The following is an 8,393-nucleotide window of genomic DNA, read 5'->3' on the forward strand; positions in this document are numbered from 1 at the left end:
CAAGGGAATACTATACGGCATGCTATATACTATATACTGTACAGCATGGTAGACACTATAGTGTGACATGAGTAATTCACACTATACACAAAAATATGGAAGCATCTCACAAAGATAAAATTGAGCAAAAGACAACATACATAAAAATGAATATACTGAATGATTCCATTTATATAAAATACAAAAATAGACAAAACTAATATATGATGTTAGTTAAAAGTCAGGCAAGTGGCTACCCTTGAGGGTAAGGAGGTATGAGGGGCCTTCTATGGTGCTGGTTAAACAGATGGGTTTACTGTGAAAATTCATTCAGTTGGATACTTAAGGAATGAGTATTTTCTGTGTGTATGTTATACCTCAAAAAGAAATTCTTTTAAAACTCTACTGTGTAAAAATAAGAAAAAATAGCCCCAGCTGGCTTTGGAATCAAAATATCAGAGTTTAAACACTATTTCTGGCATTTAAAATTGTATGACCTTGGAAAGGGCCTTGGTGGCAGCGCGGCGGGTCCTATTCAGTCGTTTGCGAGCAGTCAGGAAGGTGGCAGTGCCACGAACTCCAGCTCTCCTCTCCCTTTCCCTCTAAGGGTGACCCAGAAAGAGAACACCTATTCCTGGCCCTAGGGTCAACAGACAGCTCATTCTGGTCTGAACACTCCTTCTCCAGAAGGAGCCTACCACCCCATCTTCATTTGTCCTCATGAACCGCCCTTGGCCAGAATAACAGTGGGACACCCAACTTAATGCGGTCCTTCACAATTGACGACTTTGAGATTGGCATCCTCTGGGCAAAGACAAGTTTGAAAGATGTACTTGTCTTCGGAGAAGAAAAGCCATTTCATTGTGGCACTCAAGGTCCTATTCAAGTCTCAGATAGAGAAAGAGGGTGTGGAGCACCAGTTGCGCAGGGAGATCGAAATCCAGGCCCATCTGCAGCATCCCAACATCTTGTGTTTCTACAACTATTTCTATAACTGTCAAAGGATCTACTTGATTCTGGCATATGCCCCCTTGGGGAGCTCTACAAGGAGCTACTGAAGACCCAAAGTTTTGATGAGCAACGAACAGCCACCATCATGGAGAAGCTGGCAGATGCTCTGATATTCTGCCACCGGAAGAAGGTAATTCACAGAGACATAAAGCCAGAGAATCTGCTCGTGGGGCTCCAGGGAGAGCTAAAGATTACTGACTTCGGCTGGTCTTTACACGCCCCCTCCCTGAGGAGGAAGACAATGTGTGGCATCCTAGACTACCTTCCTCCAGAGATGATTGAGGGATGCACGCACAATGAGAAAGTGGATCTATGGTGCATCAGAGTGCTCTGATATGAGCTGCTGGTGGGAAACCCACCCTTCGAGAGCACTTCACACAGTGAGACTTACCGGCGCATCATCAAGGTAGACCTGAAGTTCCCCACTTCTGTGCCCATGGGAGCCCAGGATCTCATCAGCAAGCTGCTCAAGCATGATCCCTCAGAACGGCTGCCCCTGGCCCAGGTCTCAGCCCACTCTTGGGTCTGGATCCTCTCTTGGAGGGTGCTGCCTCCTTCAACCCTTCAGTCTTCCCCTAAATCATTCCTGTCATTTACTCAGTTGTGTCTGTGTTTGTATGCCTGTACACAGGTTAAACAATAGTGGCACACTGTCAGAAGCCCATGCGTGCATACCTGGCACATGGTTACATAAGGGGAGAAGTGCTGACTCACTTTTGTTTGGAAGCTAGCTGCTAAGGGTGTCAGGAGGGAGCCTGACTACAGTTATCTTTCTTTTCCCTCACAAGGGGTATTGTTTTCTTATCCATCCAACCACCCTATCCTTTGGTTGAAGCACTTAATTCTTTTCCATTTGAGGTACTCATTGATAGATATGTAGTTATTACCATTTTTATTCATGATTTTGATAATTTTTTTTCTTAAAGAAGTCCCTTCAACATTTTCTATAACAGTGGCTTGGTGTTAATGAATTCCTTTAGCTTATTTTTGCTGGGAAGCTCTTTATCTGTCCTTTGACACTAAATGATAACTTTGCTGATAAAGCATTCTTGATTGTAGATCCTGGGTTTTTGTCACTTTGAATATTTTGTACCATGCCCTTCTGTCCTGAAGTTTTTTTTTGGAGAAATCCGCTGTCAGTCTTATGGGAGCTCTCTTGTAGGTAACTAATTGCTTTTATCTGCTGCTTTTAAGGTTCTCTCTTTGTGCTTAACTTTTGGCATTTTGATGATGATGTATCTTGGTATGGGCCTCTTTGGGTTCATCTTTTTTGGGCCTCTCTGAGCTTCCTGGGTTGTATATGTCTATTTCCTTCACCAGGTTAGGTAAGTTTTCCATCATTATTTCTTCAAATAGCTTTTCAACTTCTTGTTCTCCCTCTTCTCCTTCAGGTACCCTTATTACATAGATGTTTTTACACTTGATTTTGTCCCAGAAACTCCTTAAATTATTATTATATTCTTGGCTTTTTATTTTTTCCATTCTGATTGGGTGACCTAGGCTTCCCCATCCTTTATATTGGTGGTTCCATCTTCTTCTTCATCCACTCTGTTAATTTCCTCTAATATACTCTTCATCTCAGATAATGTATTCTTAATTTCTATTTCCCTTTTATAATTTCCATTTCCATTTTTATGCTTTTTTTTTATCTCTTTGTTAAAGTTCTGAGTTCATCTATACGTCTCCTAAGTTCATTGAGCATCTTTAAAACCAGTATTTTGAACTCTGTATCTGTTAGATTGCTTGACTCCATTATTCCTGGATCTCTGTTCTGTTCTCTCATATGATTTCTGCTTCTTCGTCTTCCCATTCTGGTTGCTTTTCTTTATCTGTTTCCATGTACTATGCAAAGCTCCTAAGTCTCCTGGCCTTATTAATGTGGCTTTGTGTAGCAGGTGTCCAGCAGCACAGTCTTGAGAGGGATTGAGCAGCAGGCCAAGTTTAACCCCAGCCTGTGCCCTTCCAGAGTCACCTGTTAAGATTCAGCAAGCTGTGCTTATAGTCATCTCAAAAAGCCATGCTGGAAACCAGAAACTGAGGTCATCTGCCACCAGTGTGGGTCTTGGAGATTGCTCAGCAGGTTGCACAGGATTCCCCAAAGACACAACTGGATGTGGCTTTGGTAAGGCCACAAGTTGGGGTGGGCGGAGTTTCAGGGAATCCTCTGGGCTGAGCGACCTCTGTTATGCAGTTCGATGATGTCTCAGCTATGGTGGCACTGCTATGGTCCACACAATGGGAGAGAAGAGGACTCAACAGGAACAATGGATACTGCCAGCACTTCTGCTTGGGAGAAAGCCTCACATCCGGCCCTCACTCCTACAACTCAGTGTCCTCCTGTAAGTCCCTGGTGCCCCCCGAGCAGTCTACCTGGCTCTGGTGCTCAGAGCAAGCAGGTCTGTCACTGGGAAAGTCTGCTTGCAGACACGGCCCCTTTAAGAGGCATCTGTAGCTGCTGCTGCTGCTGCAGCCTCTGTCCCACTGAGCCGCTTGGGACTGGGCAGCCTTGCATCTTTGCCCTCTCTTACCTTCTACCATTGCAGGTTGATTAATTATTTCTCTCCCTAGTTGTAGTGTTTCTGTTCATCTAGGTCCCAGGCAACTTTGCTTGCTGTTTGCTCCCTGTTTCCATCCCGTCTTTGAGGTAGTTGCAAGAGAGATGAACAAAACCTCTGTCATCTTACACCACTTTTAGGTTCCTCCTCTATACAGTATGTATTTTTTTCCCTCTCTCTTCTTTTTACTTTTGGTCTCTTTATTTTCATGGGTTCCTATTTTAATTCTATTTTCTCCAAATTCACCTTCACTTCTTCTCAGTGATTAGGTGATTTTAGACTCAGTTTACCATTATTAAATTTATGTACTTTTTGTTATGTTCCATTTACTCGCAAATTATTTTGGCAAAGACATTTTTTTACCCATAGTTATAACTATGTTTACCCTTAAATTAATGTGTCCCTTTTTTTCATGTGCATTCTAGTTCTCTTATTCCTAGAACTCTCACCTACTTGTGCTTTTATTTTGATTAATCTCTCAGTAAAACTTTGTAAAGGGAGGAATATTAGTAGAATATTTATATCCCTTTTTATATATAAAAATATATTCTTGTTGTCTTAAAAGTAATCAGAATATAGCAATGTAATATAGTTGGCTATTGGATTCTTGGGTCATAGATTTTTCTTTAAACTTCTGTAATTACATTTGTTCAATTTTTCTTCTGGCATTTGATTTCTGTTTGTCTTCCTCAGTGATATTGGAAAACCCTATCAAATTAATGCTGAATGGTTGGGAAACATATCTTTGGATGTATATGCTGTAGCTGTTCAGAAGCATCATTACTCCTAGGTGACAAAAACTCAGCCTGCGCGATTTTGAAAATGTGCAATAATATATGCATTTCCTGCATCCATTTGAAGTTTTTCTGAGCTTTGTCCCTGAGACATCTCTGGGATACAGGGCTTGGAATTTAGCTGGTCTTCTCGTTCTTGTCTCCATTTTTCAAGATCTGCTCACTGGCTGTGACCTGAGACTCTACACGGGGAAACCAGCTTGCAGGGGCATTCATCAAGATATCCTAAAAGAATGGGCAGGAATGGACATCTACTTACTATTAACTCCCCATTTGGAGTCACTGGATTTAGGAATGGAGGGGAAGAGAGAGAAAGCCTGGCAGCCAAGGGAGATATAGGAAAGGGGAGTGAGGACCTCCCATCTCAGGCAAAACTGCATCTACGTTTAGGGGAGCAAATGCTCACTGACAAATGCTCGTCTGGATCATCAGATGCATGAGGATCTGCTTCTAGAAGCTCTGGTTCCATCTCCATTTCTACCATTCTTCATCTCAGGTCTGCACATTCTTTCTGGAGATGATGAAGTTTCATTCGGCTTTCTGCACTCTCAACAATGGACATGCGTGTCAGTCAAGAGACAGATCTGGCTCTGAGATGAAGAAAAGGTTCTTTCCAGCTTTTCTTCAAGGACTACAACTGTCTTTCTACAGGCCTCCGGCTCTTAATCCTAATGGTTCATCTTGTCACTTGCTTCAAAATAATCTGACTCCTGTTGCAGGTCTTGATCTGCCTTGACAGATAATATTATGAGAAGCTCTGTGTCTTTCTCTTGACAATATTCTCTCATTACACGGTCTTTCTTTTGATGATTGTAAACTGCACTGTCAGTTGAGGCTGGCTAAGTCAGGACACCTTTAAGATGACTTGTCAGGTAGTTGTTTTTTAAAAAATCATTAGAGACTTTTTTTTAGTACAGTTTTAGATTTATAGAATAATTGAGCAGAGAGTACATAGTGTTCCATATTCCCATCCTATCCTCCATTAGTTTTCTTTATTATTAATATCATTAGAGTAATATATTTATTAAAGTTAATAAACCAAAACTAATACATTATTTACTATAGTCCATAGTTTACACTGGGGTTTATTCTTTGTGTTTTATACATAGTTCTATGGGTTTTGACAAATGTTGTCCTCAACCTATGACAACCATTTTCTGTCAGGAAGAGGGAGGTGGGCATCATGATTATGTCAGGAGGGCTGGAGAGAACAGAGGTGAGAGGTGGGGCCACCTACTCTTTCAGAGGGTGTCTTAAGTAGTCTGGAGCAGGGCTGCCCCTCCTCCCAGAGGATATACAGAGTTGAAACTAAATAAACTGGTAATGGAAAAATTAGAAAAAATAAGAAGAAAATCAAGTTCATAAAAAAAAAAAAGGAAACTAAAGAGACTGAACCCCTTGAAACAGACACTTTAGAGAAACTGACTCAGGGACCAGATCTATTGTTGAAGGAGGCAACATCCAGACATTTCCTTCAAAGGCAGTGTCTGTCACCCTACCACTTCTTTGTTTTTGTTTGATTCTTTGCAAGAGCTTTATAGAGATAAAATACAATTTTATGTAAAGTGTACAATTCAAAAATTTTTTAGTATAGCCACAGAATTGTGCTACCATCTCCACAATAAATTATAGAACATTTTCATTAGCCCCCAAAGAAACCCTATACCTTCTAGCCAATACCTCCCCTTCCCCACCAACCACATCTTTCCTAGCTCTAGGAAACCATTATTCCACTTTATGTCTCTATGGATTTGTCTGAAATTTTTATATGAACTGAATCATACGTGATCCTTTGTTACTGCTTTTTTTCACTTAGCATAATGATCTCAAGGTTCGTCCACGTTGGAGTATGTATCAGTATTTCATTTATTTTTTATTATTTATTTATTTATTTTTATTATTATTTATGCCTACAGCATCTGGTCTTCCTAGGTGGTCTCCCATCCAAGTACTAACCGGGCCCGACCCTGCTTAGCTTCCGAAATCAGACATCGGGCTTGTTCAGGGTGGCATGGCCATAGACCATGGATTGTGGTTCCACTGGGGCACACACCCAGGACCTTTTGTGTGTAAAGCAGATGTGCTAACTGCTACACTATGGAACCACATCCTCATTTATTTTTTATTCCTAAATAATATCTATTCTATAGATATACCATCCTTTACTTACCTATTCATCAGTTGATATAAATTTGTGTTCTTTGCTTTTATGAACATTTTGTGTACAAGTTTTTGTGTGGACACCTGTTTTCATTTTTCTTGCATATAAACCTAGAAGTGGAATTGCTAGACCATATGGGAAATTTATGTTTAACAAGAACTACAAGACTGTTTTCCAAAGTGGCAGAACCATTTTACATTCTCACCAGCAATGTATGAGGGTTCTGATTTCTCCAGCTCTTCACCAATACATGTTATTATCTGACTTTTTGATTTTAGCCATCAGAGTGGTTATAAATTGGTATCTCATTGTGGTTTTGATTGGCACATCCCTGATGACTAAAGATGTTGAACATCTTTTCATTTGTTTATTGGCCATTTGCATATCTTGCTGGAGAAATATCTATTCAAATTCTTTTTATTATTGAGTTGTAAACATTCTCTATATATTCTAGATACAGCTTCCTTATCATATATGGTATTTGCCAAAATTTTGTGGGATTTTTTTTCTTTATGGTGACTTTTAAAGCACAAAAGTTTTTTTTTAATTTTGATAAAGTCCAATTTACTTTTACTTTGGTTGCCTTTGCTTTTGGTGTCATATGTAAGGATTTATTATCAGAGCCTGGTTCATGAAGATTTATACCTCAACATTTTCTGTCTGACTTATTTCACTTAGCATACTAATCTCAAGATTTATCCCTGTTGTCGCAAATGGCAGTATTTCATCTTTTCTTATGGCTGAGTAATGTTCCATTGTATATATGTACCACATCTTTATACAATCATCTATCAATGGACACTTCGGTTGTTTCCATGTCTTAGACATTGTGAATAGTGCTGCAATGAACATTAAAGTGTATATATCTTTACAGATAAATGTTTTCAAAATTTGGGGGTAGATATCCAGAAGAGGGGTTGCTGAATCAGGTCATATGGTAATTTTATTCTTAAGTTTTTTAGGAACCTCCATACTGTTTTCTATAGTGGCTGTATCAATTTACATTCCTACTAGTAGTATATGAGGGTTCCTTGCTTCCACAACCTCTCCAACATTTGTTGTCACTTATCTTGTTATGAGCTGGTATCTCGTTGCATATCTCTAATAGCTAGTATAGTTGAGCATCTTCACATATGTCTGTTGGCCATTTGCATGTCTTCGTGGGAGAAGTATCTGTTCAGGTCCTCTGTCCATTATTTGAGTTGGTTTTGTTTTGCTGTTGAGTTTTATGAGTTCTTTATATATTTTGGATATTAGCCCCTTCTTCGAGGTGTCATTTACAAATATCTTCTCCCATTCAGTTGGTTGCCTCTTTGTTTTGTTGATGGTTTTATTTACCATGAAGAAGCTTTTTAGTTTGATATAGCCCCGTTCATTTATTTTTGCTTTTACTTCCCTCACCTTTAAGGTTAGATTTATAAAATCCTCTCTAAAACCAAGGTCACTGATTTTAGTACCTATGTTTTCTTCTTTGCAATTTATTATTTTAGGTATTATATTTAGGTCTTTGATCCATTTTTGAGTTAATTTTGGTGTACGGTGACAGATAACAGTCTCGTTTCATTCTTTTACATGTGGCTTTCCAATTTTCCCAGCACCATTTATTGAAGAGGATTTCCTTTCTCTCTTGTATGTTTTTGGCTCCTTTGTTGAAAATTTTTTGCCCATATATATGTGGGTTTATTTCTGAGCTCTCAATTCTGTTTCATTAGTCTGTGTGTCTGTTTTTCTACCAATATCATGCTGTTTTGATTATTGTCACTTTGTACAATAATTTGAAGTCAGGTAGTATGATACCTCTGACCTTGTTTTCTCTCAGGATTGCTTTGGCTGTTGGGGTTTTTTTGTGATTCCATACAAATCTGATAATTTTTTTGTTTTATTTCTTTAAAA

General features: G+C 39.3%; 2 pseudogenes; one reads left to right on the forward strand and one right to left on the reverse strand.

The window, feature by feature from the left end:
* The first annotated feature begins 684 nt into the window (after positions 1–684).
* Positions 685–1,633, forward strand: LOC120608962 (aurora kinase B-like; annotated as a pseudogene).
* A 4,613-nt stretch (positions 1,634–6,246) lies between these two features.
* Positions 6,247–6,362, reverse strand: LOC120610087 (uncharacterized; annotated as a pseudogene).
* Positions 6,363–8,393: the final 2,031 nt, after the last annotated feature.

This window comes from Pteropus medius, unplaced genomic scaffold, assembly GCF_902729225.1.
Source record: "Pteropus medius unplaced genomic scaffold, Ma_sr-lr_union100, whole genome shotgun sequence".
NCBI lineage: Eukaryota > Metazoa > Chordata > Mammalia > Chiroptera > Pteropodidae > Pteropus > Pteropus medius.